This window comes from Myotis yumanensis, unplaced genomic scaffold (genome assembly GCF_028538775.1).
Source record: "Myotis yumanensis isolate MYYU_CA2020_CCGP unplaced genomic scaffold, mMyoYum1.0.hap1 SCAF_5, whole genome shotgun sequence".
In the NCBI taxonomy this organism is placed as follows: Eukaryota; Metazoa; Chordata; class Mammalia; order Chiroptera; family Vespertilionidae; genus Myotis; species Myotis yumanensis.
The window spans coordinates 91,769,789-91,788,320 of NW_027223756.1; the positions used below are offsets into that span (position 1 = coordinate 91,769,789).

The 18,532-nt window shown below is 41.9% G+C and overlaps 1 pseudogene; it reads left to right on the forward strand.

Moving 5' to 3' along the window:
• The first annotated feature begins 4,702 nt into the window (after positions 1-4,702).
• Positions 4,703-18,532, forward strand: part of LOC139011506 (keratin, type I cytoskeletal 18-like) — a 66,613-nt pseudogene continuing 52,783 nt past the window's right edge.

An 18,532-nucleotide genomic window follows, 5' to 3' on the forward strand; every position in this document is an offset into this window, starting at 1 on the left:
AATTTATTCTTAGGGCAGATTCATTAAATTTTTACTGAGTAACCACTATACTTAGTAAAAAATATGGTTTCTAAAATAGGAGTGCACATTATATACATTTTTTTATATTGACATTTGTACAGGGCTATACTTAGAGACCCTTTATTAATTTATTTATTTGTCACTAAATTACAGCCCATGGGCCAAACAAATCCACTGTGACCTATTTTTCCATGGCCCACAAGCTAAGAATTTTAAAAAAAAAGTTATTTTTATTTTTCAATCACAGTTGACATACAATATTATATTAGTTTCAGGTGTATAACATAGTGATTAGACATTTATATAACTTATGAAGTGATCACCTTGATAATTCTAGTACCCATCTGAATTATAGTTATTATAATACTAGTGGCCCGGTGCATGAAATTTGTGCAAATTAAGAGGGAATTAATTAGAGGAAATATGTTAATATTGCTATTTGCCCTTTCTCTATAATAGAAGTGTCAGAGATGAAAGAAAATCAGTAAAATGTATATGAAAATCTTCCTCCTGTCAGAGGAACCCTGCGGGACCCAGAGTCAAGTCCCTGCCTACCCATGTGCACCTTGAAATTGTGCGAGACCCAGACCTGGCCGGCCCCACCCCCATTGGGCGAGATCCAGACCTGGCTGGTCCTAGCCCCGTCAAGCCCTGCCGGGGGTGGGGTGCAGCCTCAGGTCCCCTGGCTCACCCTCAGGTCCCCCGGCCTGGTGCCAGGGCTGGGGGGGGGGGGCGTGGCCTGAGGTCCCCCAGCCCAGTGTCAGGGCAGGGGGCACGGCCTGAGGTCCCCCATCAAGCCCTGCTGGGCAAGGGAGTGCAGCCTCAGGTCCTGCTGATTGCTTGTTATGGCTCGTTATGGGAACCCCACCTCCACTGTGGGCACAACCATCTTGTGACAACGCAATGGAGTGAGGGCCAATTTGCATATTACCTCTTTATTTTTACAATATTATTGACTATACTAGAGGCCCGATGCATGACATTCATGAAAGGGGCTCGGTCCTTGCAGCTGCGGTGGCTTGCCTCGGCCCTTGCAGCCCCGGCTTCGTCCAGAAGGTTGGAAGGTTGTTTGGCTGTCCAGTCTAATTAGCATATTACGCTTTTATTATTATAGATTTTCTGAGCTGTACTTTACATCCCTGTGACTCTTTTTATAACTGTCAATTTGTACTTTTTAATCCCTTCACTTTTTTCTCCCACCCTCTGACCCCCTCCCATCTGGGAACCATCAAAATGTTCTCTGTATCTGTGACCTTGTTTCTGTTTTGTTTGTTGATTTATATTCTTTGTTAGTTCCGCATATAAATGAAATCATATGGTATTTCTCTTTCTCTGTTTGACTTACTTAGCATATTGCTCTTTAGGTCCATCCATGTCTTAAAGATCCTTTAAACTAACTACAGAAGAAAATGATGCAGGCATTCTCCTAAATAAAATACAGAGAACTTTCCTCACCTGCAGGATACTTTTTCACAAGCAAAATATTAGATTAATATAAAGATATCTTTGACCATTTTCTGGAATACATTGTCTCTTTCTGAGGTCTAAATATTGGCTACAAAGAGATTGGCATTTATGCAATAAAATGAACTACTTGGGACGGGAGGTACATTTTTTAGAACTTTGCTTTGGGCTGTCTCGATAGTGAAAAAGAACATACAATAGCACCCACACAACTAGGCAGGGATTGCTTCTTCTTTTTTTTGTTTTGTTAATCCTCATCCAAGGATATTTTTCTATTGATTTTTAGAGAGAGTGGAAGGGAGAGGGAAAGACAGAGAGAAACATTGATGTGAGAGAGACACGCACCCCTACCTGGGTTGGGGAACCTGCAACCAAGGTATGTGCCCTTGACTGGAATTGAACCAGGGACCCTTCAGTCTGTGGGCCGATGCTCTATCCACTGAGCCAAACCAGGTAGGGCAATAGGGATTGGTTCTTAGTACAATCAGGAAGAATTTAGTCCAGAAAAAAATTATTTCAATGGTCACTGACCCAAAACTTCATTGTCAGGTAAGCATAAGGTCTTCAGGAGCTGGGGTCACCCTGACAAGAAGAGACTCCCCAGTTTACACTTTCCTCACTGCCCATCAATGCTTGTTGATATAATAAAAAATGGCAATGTGAAATGGTGTAGCCACTCTCCAGAATAGTTTGGCAGTTTTTTAAAAACTTGATAGAATTTAACCCATGTGACTCAGAAATTCCATTACTTGGGAATATATCTGAGAGAAATGAAAACATATGTTCACAAAGATTTGACAGAAATGTTCATAGCAGAATTATTTCTAACAGACCCAAAGTGGAAGTAGACCAAATGTGCATACATTGGTGAAGAGATAAACACAATGCCTGCACAAATGAATATTATTCTGAAATTAAAAGAACAAACTGCTGATACATACTACAACATGGATGCACCTTGAACACCTCTTCCTATATGAAGGGACTAGGTGCAAGAGACTACATACTGTATGATTCCATTTGTATGAAAATTCCAGAAAAGGCCATTTATAGAGACAGTAGACTTAGTGGTTGCCTGGGGATTGGAGTTGGAAAAGCAATTGACTACATATGGATATAAGGCCTTTTGGGAATGATGAAAATTAGATTGTGGTTATGATTGCATAACTCTGTAACTTGCTAAAAGTCATTGAATTGTACAGTTAACATAAGTCAACTTTATGGCATGTAAATGAAAAAAGGTATACGCCTAGACCTGTGGGGATAGACATGACCACATGCTGCATATGTGACCTATGAAAACTGTGCTTTGGGGACACACCTCTCTGGCCCCTATAGGAGGAACCTCTGCAGTGCTTACACACCATCCTCTGGTGCCAGCCCTGAATATCCCAGGGGCCCAGCTTATGGCAGTTTGTCATAAGCGAATGCAGTCAATAATCTTGATCTGATTCAGATAGATTACGGGCCCATCTGTGATGCATTTCTCTTACTTTAGAAATGCTATTGTCTAGAAAATTATACTCTGAAATGCATCTTATTGGGAACTTTCCATAATTAGAATATCATTAAATAACCATTTTGTAGAAATAGCAGTATTATTAGAAACCACCTAATACCACACACTCATTTTATAGTTGATATCATAAGCTCAAAAGGGGTTAGGTGACTTGCCTGGCGTAGTTCTAGCGAGTAACACACACGGACCTGGAACTGGTTCTTACTGTATAATACTCAGTGTATCCGCATTTGTTTACATCATTCTATTTCCTAAATACATTCTAAACCACGTGGTTAATTATAAGTTTGCTTCATATACAAACCTAGCACAATACATTCACCGTTTGAAGATGCACGCCTTGGACTTCTAATAGGAGAAAAGAACGACTAGTGACACAGTCTGCGTGGGGTGGTAAGCCTACCCAGTGAGGGCACTCTGTACCGTGGGTACCAACTAGTTCATCACACCTCAAATTTTTTTAAAAAAATATATATTTTATTGATTTTTTTACAGAGAGGAAGGGAGAGGGATAGAGAGTTAGAAACATCGATGAGAGAGAAACATCGATCAGCTGCCTCCTGCACATCTCCTACTGGGGATGTGCCCGCAACCCCCTGACCGGAACCGAACCCGGGACCCCCCAGTCCGCAAGCCGACGCTCTATCCACTGAGCCAAACCGGTTTCGGCACACCTCAAATTTTTATTTGTCATCACAGTGTCCTGGACAGAGGAACCACGAGGCTGCAGACCCAATGTGTGTAGGACCATTGGAATAGTGTAGCAACCAGCCGTCAGGTTGGTCCCCAAAACGCTCACTTCCTGGTGTTTGCATGCTTGGGCAGTTTCCTCCCACACTGATCACTGTGACCAATGCCACTCAGCAAAAGTGATGGTATGTCACTCCCAAAATAAGGTGATAACAGGTCTGTGACTTGCATTGTGCTGTCCTCTCTCTCTCTCTCTCTCTCTCTCTCTCTCTCTCTCTCGTCACTTGCTCTGGGGAAGCCATTTTGTGAGCGATTCTATAGAGAGGCCCACATAGTGAAGGACTCACCCCTCCCATCAACAACCGCAAGGTCAGCTCAGAAGTGGCTCCACAAGAGACAGGCGGGCATCAGAGACAGCAGCCCCCCACCAAGAGCTTGAATGCAACCTCATGAGAGACCCAGCAACACACTCCCAAATCCTTGACCCACAAAAATTGTGAAATAATGTTTATTGTTTGAATCTGGTAAATTTGGTGATGTTTTGTTATGGAGCAATAGAAAATGAATTTGCACAGTTTACTTTACTTGAGAGGTGACCCTCCAATAGTTATTCATAAACCTGAACATTTAGAAAACCATGTTTCAAAAGAATCAGGGAAGGTTACATTTTGAAAGAACCCTCTTTCCCTCTCTCTTGCCTTTCTTTGGTAGGGCAAAAGAACATGCAAATCAGCTCTTTGATGTCTATTTCTGTTGTGTTTCAGTTTTGTTTTTACAAAATGATACACTTCTTCCACATTAATAGGATTATTTATAGAGTCATAGCCCCAGTGAGATTTGGGGCTAAGAATAACCAACAAACTTACCAACTACATTCTTTCCTTCTTTCCCACGGAATTGCCATCTAGAAAACTGGTTTCACACACGAAATCTTAGGAGATTCCTGTGGCTTAGAAATTCTTTGTGTTTGAGTTAGCTATCCTCCCTGGCCAGTTTTTATCCAGTAGCATGACTGGAAGTCAGTATGTGGTCTCCCTTCTGTTATTTCACCCTTCAATTCAGGGACTGGGAGCTTTCTGAAGAGACACGCCAAGTCCTTGTTGAGATCTTTCCAAGCATGTCAAGGTGAAAGGACAAAATAATCAGTCAACATTTGCCTCACAGGTGCTAACCATGTTTACTGAAATATCTTCTCGTGTCCCAGACACTATGCTATATGTGGTAAATATTGTGTCACTGAGAACCTGGTTGCTCCAGAGATAGGGGACAAGCTAGAAGAAAGCTGAGCAGGCCTCAGGCTCTCAGCTCTGCAGAAACCTGAAGACTTGGGATGTAACGGGAAGGAGTGAGAAGAGATTAACTTAAAAATTGGTGCATTGGCTGGGTGGGTTTTCCCCGTGTCCATGCACATGCTTGCACATGACTCTCCATAGCTTTGGCCACCATGTCACTAAACAAATCACAGCATGTTTCCTGTTGCCACGCCTGGGAGAGGTGCTGACTCCTGCACCAATTTCTAGACCAGGGATTTCCCTCCTGGGACTCAGATTAGCTTCTTGTTGGTTTGATTTCCCAACCCACACTTTCTTCATGTAAAGTGTTATGAGCCATGTATTTTGTTTTCCTAGTACCTTAAACTAAAATAAGGAAGGTTTTATAAAATATGTAATCATCTCTTAAGACGTTTAGAGACAGTTAGTGATTAATGCTCTAGAAACAGACTCTTTTCTGAGCCACAGTGTCCACCATGATCTTGCTGAGGTCCTGAGATTTGGGTGCATTTATTTCCACAGTCAACCCAGAGTTGGCAATCTGGTTTCGTAGACAATTTACTTTCTCCCTGTGGTTCTTCTTCAAGAAGAGCAGCTCTTTATTGAGAGCCTCAATCCCTGTCTCCAGCTGCAGTCAAGTGACATTGGGGTCACCAGTGACCTTTCAGAGCCTATTGACGTCACTCTCCAAACACTGGTGCGTGGCCGGATCTGTCTCATACTTGACTCTGAAGTCTTCAGCAGCAAGACGGGCATTGGCAATCTGCAGAGCAATATGGGCATTGTGCACAGAACTTGCAAAGATCTGAGCCCTCAGGGACTTGATGGTTTTGAAATAATAATGCCCCCGTCTTTGACCTGGGTTCCCTTCTCCAGGTGTTCTTGGATTTTGCTCTCCAATCTCTGATGATCAGCCTCAAGGCTCCTGACTCTTTCTAGGTAGGAGGCCAGGCAGTCATTCAGGCATTGCATACTCTCCTTTTTACTCTGAATGCTCCCTATTGCCCACCAGAACCGTGTCATCTCCGTAGCCAGGCCCTGGGACCCCCAGTTGCCCTGCACACTGGTAGAGTAAGACAGAGAACCAGAAGCCCAAAACCTCAGCGCCTGCGTAGATGCTGGCTGGCTGGCCGGGTGGCTGGGCTATTGCACAAAGCCCTGGGTTCTGAAGTTTGTGGAGAAGTTGGAGTGGGTGTTGAAGCTCATGCTGTTCAGGGAGGAAGGCGAGAAGCTGAAAGTGAGGTCCAAGCAGCAGATGAAGAGTAATCTTTGAGCTACCCTGTCACCAGTGTTTCAATGGTCAGTTTCATTTATTTTCTTTTGTTTTTATTTTTTTTAAATGGAGCTTTGACTAGCAATACCACTTCACCACCTTTCTGACTGATGAGAGGATTTTAATCTCAATCAACTGTTAGATGATGAACCTGATAAATCCAGTAAAAGTACATGGTAGGAGGGGGGAAAAGGAGAGAATTAGAGGAAGGGAGGAAGAAGAAAAGTTTGTAGAAATCAAGTCTATTCTCAATTGAGACTCTCCTTGCCACTTGACCTTGGGATTTGACGATACTGGTATTTTTGTTGGACTACAGTCACTTCGTCTCTGATATCAAACATGCCCTCCATAACTCACTTGCAGGTGTAAGAAGCATAATGGAGCAAAGAATGTGGGCTTTGGCAAAAGTCTCACCTGGATTTCATTCTAGTGCCTGTCATTTCCTTCTTGTAACCTTAGCTAATTACTTATTCTCTCTATTTCAGGTTCCTCCTTCAAAATATCAGGCTTCAGAGAGAGTGACCTGGAAAGGCCATTGTGAGTCATGAACATCTCCCTCAAGGGGACTGAAGTTGGGTTGCCAGAGATTCATTAACAAATTTTAAACCATGGATTTTGCTACAAAGAGATTGTATTCAGATTTCCACTTCTAAATAAGATGAAGTAATAAATAATACAGACGAAAGCAAAGGGCAAAACCAGACAAATATATAAAACAATGGTATTCAAGTCAATGGACAGTAGACAACACAGGACAGTGACCCCTGAGAGGAGGGAACAAATGACGTGAGCCCTGCAATGATCCCGGTTAATGTCTGGGCAGACCGTTAAGGCTGCAGAGCAGGAGAAGGACCCAGTGTTCGTTTGGAAAACAAAGCTGAGTATCTAGGGAGCAGCTAGAACTTGAAGGAAGAGTACTTACTAGATATGAGGGAGAGACAGAAAGGGAGCTCTAGAGTCTGCGGAGGGGTCCCTTGAGTCTTCAGTTTCCTATGGATCAGGATCAGTGTGTGTGTGTGTGTGTGTGTGTGTGTGTGTGTGTGTGTGTGTGTGAGAGAGAGAGAGAGAGAGAGAGAGAGAGAAGGAGGGAGACAGGGAGAGAGAGAGAGAGAGAGAGAATGAGAGAGGGAGAGAGGGAGAGAGAGAGAGAGAGAGAGAGAGAAGGAGGGAGACAGGGAGAGAGAGAGAGAGAGAGAAAGAGAGAGGGAGAGAGGGAGAGAGAGAGAGAGAGAGAATGAACTACCAGTCACGAAAGATCGATTCAAAAGAAATAGAGAAAATAGTAACTACATAGCTCACACAGAAATAAAACATTGTCTGTCTCCAACTCACAGACTAGAAAACTTCATAATTAATAGCTTATCAAGAAAAAAACACGAAAGGGTCTTGACTCCATAGTAGACAATATTAGCTCTAAATTAAAGACGTCACTGGTCCTGCCAACACAGCTTAAAAGCAAGACTCAAAAGGCTCAAACTGTTTCCAAGAAACTGCATGCCAGATAAAGCTAAGGAATATTTATAAGAATAAGAATTTTGAGCACCCGACAAGGTAAAATTCACAATGTGTCCAATTAAAAATGATCAGGAATGTAAAAAGCAGAAAAATGTGACCCATAACTAAAAAATAGGAAAACAACCCAATCAGTCATGACCAACCTAGAAATGTCACAAATGATAGAGTCAGTACACTAGGACATTAAAACATTTATAGTCCATCTATTCTAAGAGCTAGAGATAGGGCTGTGTTCCATAGTAACATGGAAGTTATCTTAAAAAAATAATCAAATGTCAAGGGATGAAAACTAATGTTTGAGATAAAAAACGAACTGAATCAAATTAATTGCATTGCAGACCAGGCATTGCAGAAGAAGAGATTAATAGACCAGAAGACATACTATACAACAGTAAAAAGAAAGTAAAAAGTGTCAAAATTAAACACAGCATCAGTGAGCTGTGGATAGCTTGAAGTGTCTGATATGTGCAATTAGTGACTTTGAATGAGAGGAGGGCTTTTGAGGAACAGAAACAATGTGCAATGAAAAAATGGTGGAAATATTTTTAAATCTGAAGAAAACTATAACTCCATAGATCTAAGGAACTCAATAAAACCCAGGCAAAAAGAAAACTATACTAAGGCACATCATAATTAAGTTGCTCAAAGCAAGTGAGAAATTTTAAACTCGCTATAGAAAGAGGATATATGCATGCAGAGGAAGAAAGATAAGGATGGCGGAATATTCTTTTTCCTTTTATTTTATTTTATTTTTGCTTCTATTATTTATTTATTTTATTTTTATTTATTTTTTAAATAATTTTTTTCTTTATTGATTAAGGTATTACATGTGTCCTTATCCCCCCCATTGCCCCCACCCCCACTCATGCCCTTAACGCCCCCCCCCCCCCCCCCCGTTGTCTGTGTCCATTGGTTAGGCTTATTTGCATGCATATAAGACTTTTGGTTGATCTCTTCTCCTTACACCCCCCTCCCCTAACTTCCCTCTGAGGTTTGACCATCTGATCGATGCTTTTCTGTCTCTGGATCTGTTTTTGTTCATCACTTTAGGTTGTTCATTATATTCCATAAATGAGTGAGATCATGTGATATTTATCTTTCTCTGACTGGCTTATTTTGCTTAGCATAATGCTCTCCAGTTCCATCCATGCTGTTGCAAATGGTAAGAATTCTCTCTTTTTTACCGCAGCATAGTATTCCATTGTGTAGATGTACCCCTGGTGGAATATTTCTTGCTGAAAAAAATGCATGAAATACTAATGAGCAGCATCTTTTAAATACACAGACACAAAAACTGTTTCATAGAATTCATACCTAGTAAAAATATATTTCCAAAGCAAAAAAATAGCCTGGCCAGCATGGCTCAATGGTTGTGTGTTGACTTATGAACCAGGAAGTCACCATTCGATTCTTGGTCAGGGCACATGCCTGGGTTGTGGCTCAGTCCCCAGTGTGGGTGTGCAGGAGGCAGCCAATCAATGATTCTCTCTCATCACTGATGTTTTTATCTCTCTCTCCCTCTCCTTTTCTCTCAGAAATCAATAAAAATATATTTTAAAAAACCTCACCAAAACATAAAAAAAATCCCTTTTTCTGACATATAAAAGGTGGAAGAACTCAGCACCAGAAAATGCAGACTGCAAGAAATGTTTAATTTTCCCAAGGAAGAAAGAAAATAGTACCAGATGGAAATATGGACCTACACAACATAATGAAGATGTCTGGAAATGGTAACTCTTTGGGTAAATATTTAAGTTTTTTTCTTATTACTTAAATGTGCTTGAACAATCATCTGTTTAAAGCAAAAATAACAACAAAGACTCATGGGGTTTATTACATACTAGAGGCTCGGTGCACAAAAATTTGTGCACTCGGGGGGAAGGGGGGCCCTCAGCCTGGCCTGTGCCCTCTCGCAGTCTGGGACCCCTCGGGAGATAACGACCTGCTGGCTTAGGCCTGCTCCCGGGTGGCAGAGGGCAGGCCCAATCCCTAGGTGCAGCAGGGCCGGGCTCAGAGCAGGGCCGATTGGGGAGTTGGGGTGCCGCCCTGTCATGCACAGAGCAGGGCAGATCGGGAGGTTGCGATGCCACCCTCAGTCACGCTCAGGGTAGGGCCGATTGGGGGGTTGGGGCACCGCCCCCTGTCACACTCAAGGCAGGGTCGATGGGGAGGTTGCGGCGCCACCCCCCTGTCACGCACAGAGCAGGGCCGATCAGGGGGTTGGGGGACTGGCCCCTGTCACTCACAGAGCAGGGCCCATCAGGGGGGTTGGGGAGCTCCCCCCTGTCATGCACAGAGCAGGGCCGATCAGGGGGTTGAGGAGCCCCCCCCTGTCACTCACAGAGTAGGGCCAATAGGGGAGTTGGGGCACTGCCCCCTGTCACACACAGAGCAGGCCGGATCAGGGGGTTGGGGCGCTGCACCCTGTCACACTCAGGGCAGGGCCAGTGGGGAGGTTATGGCTCTACCCTGTCACACACAGAGCAAGGCCCGTGGAGGGGGGTTGGGGCGCCACCCTCTATCACCCACAGAGCAGGGCCGATCAGGGGGTTGGGGCACCGCCACTGTCACACTCAGGGCAGGGCCGATGGAGAGGTTATGGCTCTACCCTGTCACACACAGAGCAGGCCCGTGTGGGAATGGGGGAGTTGGGGCTCCACACCTTGTCACACACAGAGCAGGGCCGATCAGGGGGTTGGTGCGCCGCACCCTGTCACACACAGAGCCGCAGGTCGATCAGGGGATTGGGGAGCTCCCCCCTATCAGGCACAGAGCAGGGCTGATCAGGGGGTTGGGGCGACTTCTCCTGTCACGAACAGACCAGGGCAGATAGGGAGGTTGTGGCCCCGCCCCCTGTCACACACAGAGCCACAGGGCGGTCAGGGGATTGGGAAGCTCCCTCCTATCAGACACAGAGCAGGGCTGATCAGGGGGTTGGGGCGACTTCCCCTGTCACGAACAGAGCAGGGCGGATAGGGAGGTTGTGGCCCTGCCCCCTGTCACTCACAGGGCTGCAGGGAGATCAGGGTGTTTGAGCACTGCCCCCTGTCACGCTGATCCTGGTGCCAGGAGTCCTCGCGGCTCCGCTGATCCCGGTGCTGGGAGGCATATTACCCTTTTACTATATAGAATAGAGGCCTGGTGCATGGGTGGGGGCTGGCTGGTTTGCCCTGAAGGGTGTCTTGGATCAGGGTGGGGGTCCCCACTGGGGTGTCTGGCCAGGCTGGCTGAGGGGCTGAGGGCCGTTTTCTGGCTGGCAGGTGACTGAAGCTCCCAACCGCTCCTTTTTTTCTTTTTTCTTTTTTCTTCTGGGCCAGCTTTAGCTCTGAGGCCTCACTCTGAAAACATTGATACAATGTTGCGGTCTGGCTGGCTGAAGTCTGGCTGACTGAAAGCCGGTTTCTGGGGTTTTGTTTAGCTTCTATATTTGCAACATAGTTGCTTAGAGTTGCAGCTGAGAGGCCGGCAAGTCAGGCGGGGAACGTTGGAGTCCGCCGTCACTGGAGCAAGCAAGCCTCCCTGTTCGCTTCAGTGCATGGCTGCCGCCGCCATCTTGGCTGACAGTTAATTTGCATAAGGATATGCTGATTAGCCAATGGGAAGGGTAGCGGTCGTACGCTAATAACCATGTTTCTCTTTTATTAGTGTAGATATAGAAGAAAATGGATGGCAACATGAAGCAGAGATTGGGAGGGGAGAAATTAAAGTATTCTATGGCTCTATGCTACAAGTGAAGTTTTATTACAGAACAGCATTAGAATGAAGACTGTAATAAGTTAAAGTTTCACACCATACGTGGTAAAGAAAATAAAATGACAAAATAGTTGAGCTAATAAACAAAAAAAGGGAGAACAATCTATCTATATAAAACCCTAATATGCAAATTGGCTGAACGGCGTAACGACCTGTCACTATGACGCACACTGACCACCAGGGGGCAGACGCTCAATGCAGGAGCTGCCCCCAGCCCGCAGGCCCTGACCGAGCAGGAGGCGCCAGGCCAGCCAAGGTGGGTACGAGTGGGGGCCCCCATCACCCTGCTGGTTGCCCCACAGATCAGCTGTGATTGCCGGACAGGCCTAGAGACCCTACCCATGCATGGATTTTGTGCACCGGGCCTCTAGTGACTTAATAAAAAGAAAAAATCTAAAAGAAGACAGAAAAAGAGAAAAAGGGAACCAATAAGAGATGGGACAAATGAAAAACAATTAGCAAAGTGATATACTTAAATCTATCCATATCAGAAACAACATTAACTGTAAATATTATAAACACCCCCAAGTAAAAAGCAGAAATCAAGAGAGTAATAATATTGAGCAACTAGAAGTCTTAGATACTATTAGTGAAAATATAAATGGACACTCACTTTTCTTTCTTGATCTCGTTAATCCATTCATTGTTTGGTAACATGCTATTTAACCTCCATGTCTTTGCATGTTTTTCAGGTGTTTTCTTTTTTTCTTTTGTGGTTGATTTCTAGTTTCATACCATTATGGCCAGAGAAGATGCTTGATATGATTCCAATCTTCTTAAATTTATTGAGACTGTTTTGTGTCCAGCATATGATGTATCCTAGAAATGCTCTGTGCACACTTGTAAAGAATTATATTCTGCTTCTTTGGAGTGAAATGCTCTGAAGACATCAATTAAATATATCTGATCTACTGTGTCATTTAAGGCTGCTGTCTCCTTGTTGATTTTCTGTCTGGAAGATCTATGCATTGATGTCAATGGGGTGTTAAAATCCCCTACTATTTCTCCCTTTATACTCATTAAGATTTGTTTTACATATTTTAAAAAATGTTTTTATTGATTTTAGAGAGAGAGGAAGGGAGAGGGAGAGAGAGAAACATAGATGTGAGAGAGAAACATCAATTAGCAGCCTCCTCATACCCCCTATTGGGGATCAAGCCTGCAATCCAGGCATGTGCCCTGAATGGGGATCAAATTGGCAACCTTTTGGTGCATGGAACAATGCCCAACCAACTGAGCCACACGAGCCAGGGCAGGATTTGATTTACATATTTAGTTGGTCCTATGTTGTATTCATAAATGTTTACAATGATTACATCTTCTTGTTGGATTGCTCCCTTTATCATTATGTAGTGTCCTTCTTTGTCCTTCAGTATAGCTTTTCTTTTAAAGTCTATTTTGTCAGATATAAGTCTAGGTTGTCAGCTTTTTAAAAAATTTCCTTTTGTATGAAATATTTTTTCCTATCCCTTTACTTTTACTCTGTGTGTATCTTTTCTTCTGAAGTGGGTCTCTTGTAGACAGCATATATATGGGTCTCATTTTCTTATCTACTCATCTATCCTATGTCTTTTGATTGGAGCATTTAACCATTTACATTTAAAGTGATTATTGATAGGCATGTATTTATTGCCATTTGATTCTTTTAATTATTTTCCTTTTTCTCCTCCTCTTTTTCCTCTTCATAATGAAGACCCTTTAACATTTCTTGTAATATTGGTTTGGTGGTAATGAACTCTTTTAGCTTTTTATTGTCTGGGAAGCTCTTGATTTCTCCTTCAATTTTAAATGATAGCCTTGCTGGGTAAAGTAGTCTTGGTTATAGGTCCTTGCTTTTCATCACTTTAAATGTTTCATGCCAATCACTGCTGGCCTGAAATGTTTCTGTTGAGAAATCAGCTGATAGTCTTATGGGAGTTCCCTTGTAGGCAACTAACTGTCTTTCTCTTGCTGCTTTTATGATTCTCTCTTTGTCTTTAACCTTTGCCATTTTAATTATGATGTGTCTTGGTGTGGACCTCTTTGGTTCATCTTATTTGGGACTCTCTGCACTTCCTGAAATTGTGTCATTTTCATTCACCAGGTCATGGAAGTTTTCAGTCTTTATTTCTTCAAATAGGTTCTCAGTTCCCTGCTTGTATCTTCTCCTTCTGCTACCCCTATGATACAGATGTTGGTATGCTTCATGTTGTCCAAAGTTTTCTTAAACTATCCTAATTTTTTAAAATACTTTTTTTCTTTTTGCTGCTTGGATTGGGTATGATATGCTACCTTGTCTTTCAAATCACTGATTTGATACTCTGCTTCATCCAACTTATTATTTCTTCTAGTGTATTCTTCATTTTAGATATTGTATTCTTCATTTCTGACTGGTTCCTTTTTATGGTATCGAAGTCATTTTCATGCTGCTATAGTTCCACTAAATTCTTTGTAGTTCTCACTAAGTTCCATGAGCATCCTTATAACCATTCTTTTGAAATTTATATCTGGTAAATTGCTTGCCCCTATTTCATTTAGCTCTTATATTAGAGATTTATCTTGTTCTTTCATTTGGGGCATGTTTTTTGTCTCTCCATTTTGGCAGACTCTTTGTGTTCTGTGTACAGTTGATTTTTTGGACATTGATTTAACAGACTGTAGATTTAATTAACAAAATTTCTGGTCTGTATGTCATATATGAAAATTAACATCCTATTAATTTAAAAATGCTTTTAATCAAGATTTGCTTATAATTAAATTAATAGGCTATTTTTTTGTTATTAATTCACTGTTTTTTTAAACCAATTTTAGCTAATAGGCCATATGTTGGAAAAATACTGTAGTAATTTTGCTGACATAAATAAATATTACATATCTATAACTATAGTCCATTTATTTATTTATTTATTTATTTATTTTTGTTAATCTTACCTGAAGATATTTTTTTGATTGATGTTTTGGAGAGAGAGAGAAACATTGATTCAAGAGAGACACATCAATTGGTTGCCTCCCACACATGCCCCAATTGAGGCTGGGTATCAAACCTGCAACCCAAGTATACGCCCTTGACCGGGAATTTAACCTGCAACCCTTTTAACTGTGTATGTGCCAATACTGTAACCACTGAGAAACACCAGCCAGGGCTAGTTTACATATTTATTTATTTATATTTTTAATCCTCACCTGAAGAGTGAGGATATTTTTTTCTTTGTTTTTTAGAGAGAGTGGAATAGAGGGGAGATGGGAAGAGAGAGGAGAGAAAGAGAGAGAAACATTGATGTGAAAGAGACACATTGATTGGTGCTTCCTGGTTCATCCCAACAGGGCCAGGGATTGAATCTGCAATCAAGGTATGTGCCCTTGACTGGGAATCAAATCCATGACCCTTTGGTTTGTGGGCTGACACTCTAACCACTGAGCAAACTGGCCAGGGCTAGTATACATATTTAAATCCAAGAGTCACTGCTTGTAAACAATGTTCAGTGAATGATTAGCACATGGTCACACTGCATCACAGGTAGTAATTGGTTCTGTTGTCGTGTGTTTTGACTTTCTGCAGCAGTTTTATTATGTGCTGGCAGATGTTCCGATGTGTGCTAAGCCACGCCGTACCTGTGTGCATTTGTTTATTTGTGAAATGCTGACTGGTGAAATGCACGCATTTACTAGACTATTCAACATAAATTTAAAATTACAGCAATACATATAGAAAACTTTTCTGTGGAATTATACTTTTCATACATACTTAATTTTAATTACATGTGTCGACATAAGTAAAAACAGGTAAACTAACTAATTTGCCAATTTTTTACCATACACATTTGGAAAACCTACCTTATTATGTAACAGACTTTCGGCTTTAATGGACACCTCCAGCCTGAATTAGCCCATTATATCAAGGTTTTACTGTATTAGGTAGATGTGCTATGACTCCCAGTCTTGGTAGGGTGGCCTTATGTCATAGGTGTCCTGTGGGACTCGTGGTGCAATTTCCTTGATCACCTGCGCTGGGAGTTCTAGGAGTGTCCTTTGTATGGGTTATATAGGCCTTCCTGTTGTAATTGAGTCTAATTGCTATTGGCCCATTAGTACCTGGAGTCAACACTCAGGCTGGCTAACTGTGAGGATCAACCCTAACCACAGTGAAGGCACTGCTGTGCAGGTGCTGAGCACACAGAGAGGAATTTGACTCAGCAGAGTCTGGCACCTGCTGAAACCTCCCTTTGGATGTGCTAGTTATGGGGATAAATGAATCCTGCTCTGATGTCGTCATTGATATTGGGGCCTTTTGGGAGAAACTGTGCTGCAGGCCAATGTCTGACGCTGCCTGTGACTAGCCCTAAGCAACCCGTTTGAAGCTACAAATCGATGCACAGTTTGTGGCTGCCTCTGCTGGGCCTGGGTGCGCGCAGGAAGGATCAAGCTGTGCACCAAAGCTGTTTTTGTTTTTTTTTGAAATCATCAAAAATAAATAGACGCCATTTTACTTTTATACATCTAATATTTCCAAAAATCCTTTGTAATACTAAAGAATTTTGTGAAAAACATAAACCTTATGATTTACATAAAACATTGCCAAGGAGAACAAAGTTTAAACAAATCTGACCAAATAAATAATCTTTTTGACAAATAAAAGTTTTGAATTAACATACCTAACAGGCTATAAAGATGTATCATTTTTATTCTTTCATACTGAAAGCTGAATTCACAGAATAAAAATGATACATCTTTCAGTATGCATATAACTGAAATTGCTCGTTTTCTCATCTATAAAACAAATTATCTTTAGAAGTTGAATTTCATTTTACCCATCTAAAATTACATAATTGCCATCTAAATAAAGGTGTGCCTTTTTTATATAAGTTAATTTCAACACTTCCACTGGATTACTACATTAACTATATATAGATCAAAAGTCCTGTTGAATAATCATGCTTATTTACTGCTAGATAAGCTGTCAAATAATTTCATTTATTAGCATATAGTCATAATAAGATTAAACTGTTCTAAAAAATCAGAGAGAAAAATATTTTTATCTTTTGCTGGAGCTTCAAAATCTGTTCTCAAGTGAAGAGGTAGTAAAAAACAAAAACATAATAAAAAAAAAACCTTAAATCCCAGGCCTGAGAAACTGAACAGGTACTTAAGCAATAGAATAGTGTTATTCTGTGGAAAGCACTCTTCTAAATGGATTAACTTCCTTGATTCTATCAAAAATTGAATCGAGGCAGATACTATTACTATCTGCATTTTTACAGCTGGGCGAACTGAGATGCCTAGAAGTTAAGTAACTTGCTCCAGGTATAAAACTAGTGATGCAGCCAGGATTCAAACTCAAAAATCATCTGGTGCCACAGCCCTTACTCTTCCATGTATAGTCTGTGGACCAAGGCATTCACATCACCTGGAGCTTCCTGGGAACGAAGAATCCCAGGCTTCACCTCAGCCCTATCAAGTCAGATCCAGATGGTCTCACACTGAACTTTGAGAAGCACTGCTTATGCTATTCTAACTTGAATATGGTTGCAACAAACTCAGGCTAGGTTTTCTGCCCCTTAATTCTAAATCTTATAGGTAAGTTTGAGGTAAATTATTCAGAAATCAATAGTAAATAAATTTTTTATTGATTCACAAAGCATACAGCACAGGACTATATATGGAATAGCACATCGGGCAAATGGCCTCCACGGCCCTGCTAGCACATACGCACCCCCTTTAAAAAAATATATATATTTTATTGATTTTTTACAGCGAGGAAGGGAGAGGTATAGAGAGTTAGAAACATCGATGAGAGAGAAACATCGATCAGCTGCCTCCTGCACACTCCCTACTGGGGATGTGCCTGCAACCAAGATACATGCCCTTGACCAGAATTGAACCTGGGACCCTTGATTCCACAGGCTGACGCTCTATCCACTGAGCCAAACTGGTTAGGGCCATTCGCACTCTTTTGTTGAAATTTTCCATGACTGTTTTGCATAAATGTGGCTGAATTTCAATAAGGCTCATTTTCATCTTGATGGCTTGGTTAATCGACAAAATTGTCGCATTTGGGGTTCAGAAAATCCATGAGTGATTGTTGAGAAACAAATGCATCCACACTGTGTCACTGTTTGGTGTGGATTTTGGGCTGGAGGCATCATCGGACCATTTTTCTTTGAAAATGCGGCTGCTCAGGCAATAACAAAAGAGTGCATATGTGCCAGCAAAGCCGTGGAGGCCACCCACCCGATACGCCACCCCATACACAACCCTACACTGCACACTTTATGAATCAACAAAAAAACTTACAATTTTTAATGATAAACCTGTGTTTTCGATCAAAATTACTTCTTGCGTGAATTTTGGGACACCCTTTACATTAGAGAGAACTACCTGAACCTGAGAAAGAAGGTACCTTTTAAGAAGGGCTCCTAATCACTAATTGGGCTCACATTCTAAAAATACAGGCCCTAGCAGCCAATTCTACACAGAGGCCTCTCACACAAACTGCACTTCATGGAGAAGTCTGCACTGAACGGCCTGCCTACACTGTTTCTGCCATCTGAGCCAGCCCTTTTTTTTTTTTTTTTTTTTTGAATTTTCAGACTTCTTTATTTTTACCCACTTCCCCTGACCTCTACTTTTTTTTTTAATTAAATTTTTATTGTTCAGATTACATTTGTTCCTCTTCCCCCCCCCCCCCATAACTCCCCTCCTTCCAGTTCCCACCCCACCCTCCGCCCTCACTCCCCACCCACTGTCCTCATCCATAGGTGCACGATTTTTGTCCAGTCTCTTCCCGCATCTCCCATTCCCCTTTCCCCCACAAGAATAGTCAGTCCATTCCCTTTCTATGTCCCTGATTCATTATAATCACCAGTTCATTCTGTACATCAGATTATTTATTCACTTGATTCTTAGATTCACTTGTTGATAGATGCATGTTTGTTGTTCACAATTTGTATCTTTACCTTTTTCTTATTCCTCTTCTTAAAGGATACCTTTCAGTATTTCATATAATACTGGTTTAGTGGTGATGAACTCCTTTAGCTTTTCCTTATCTAT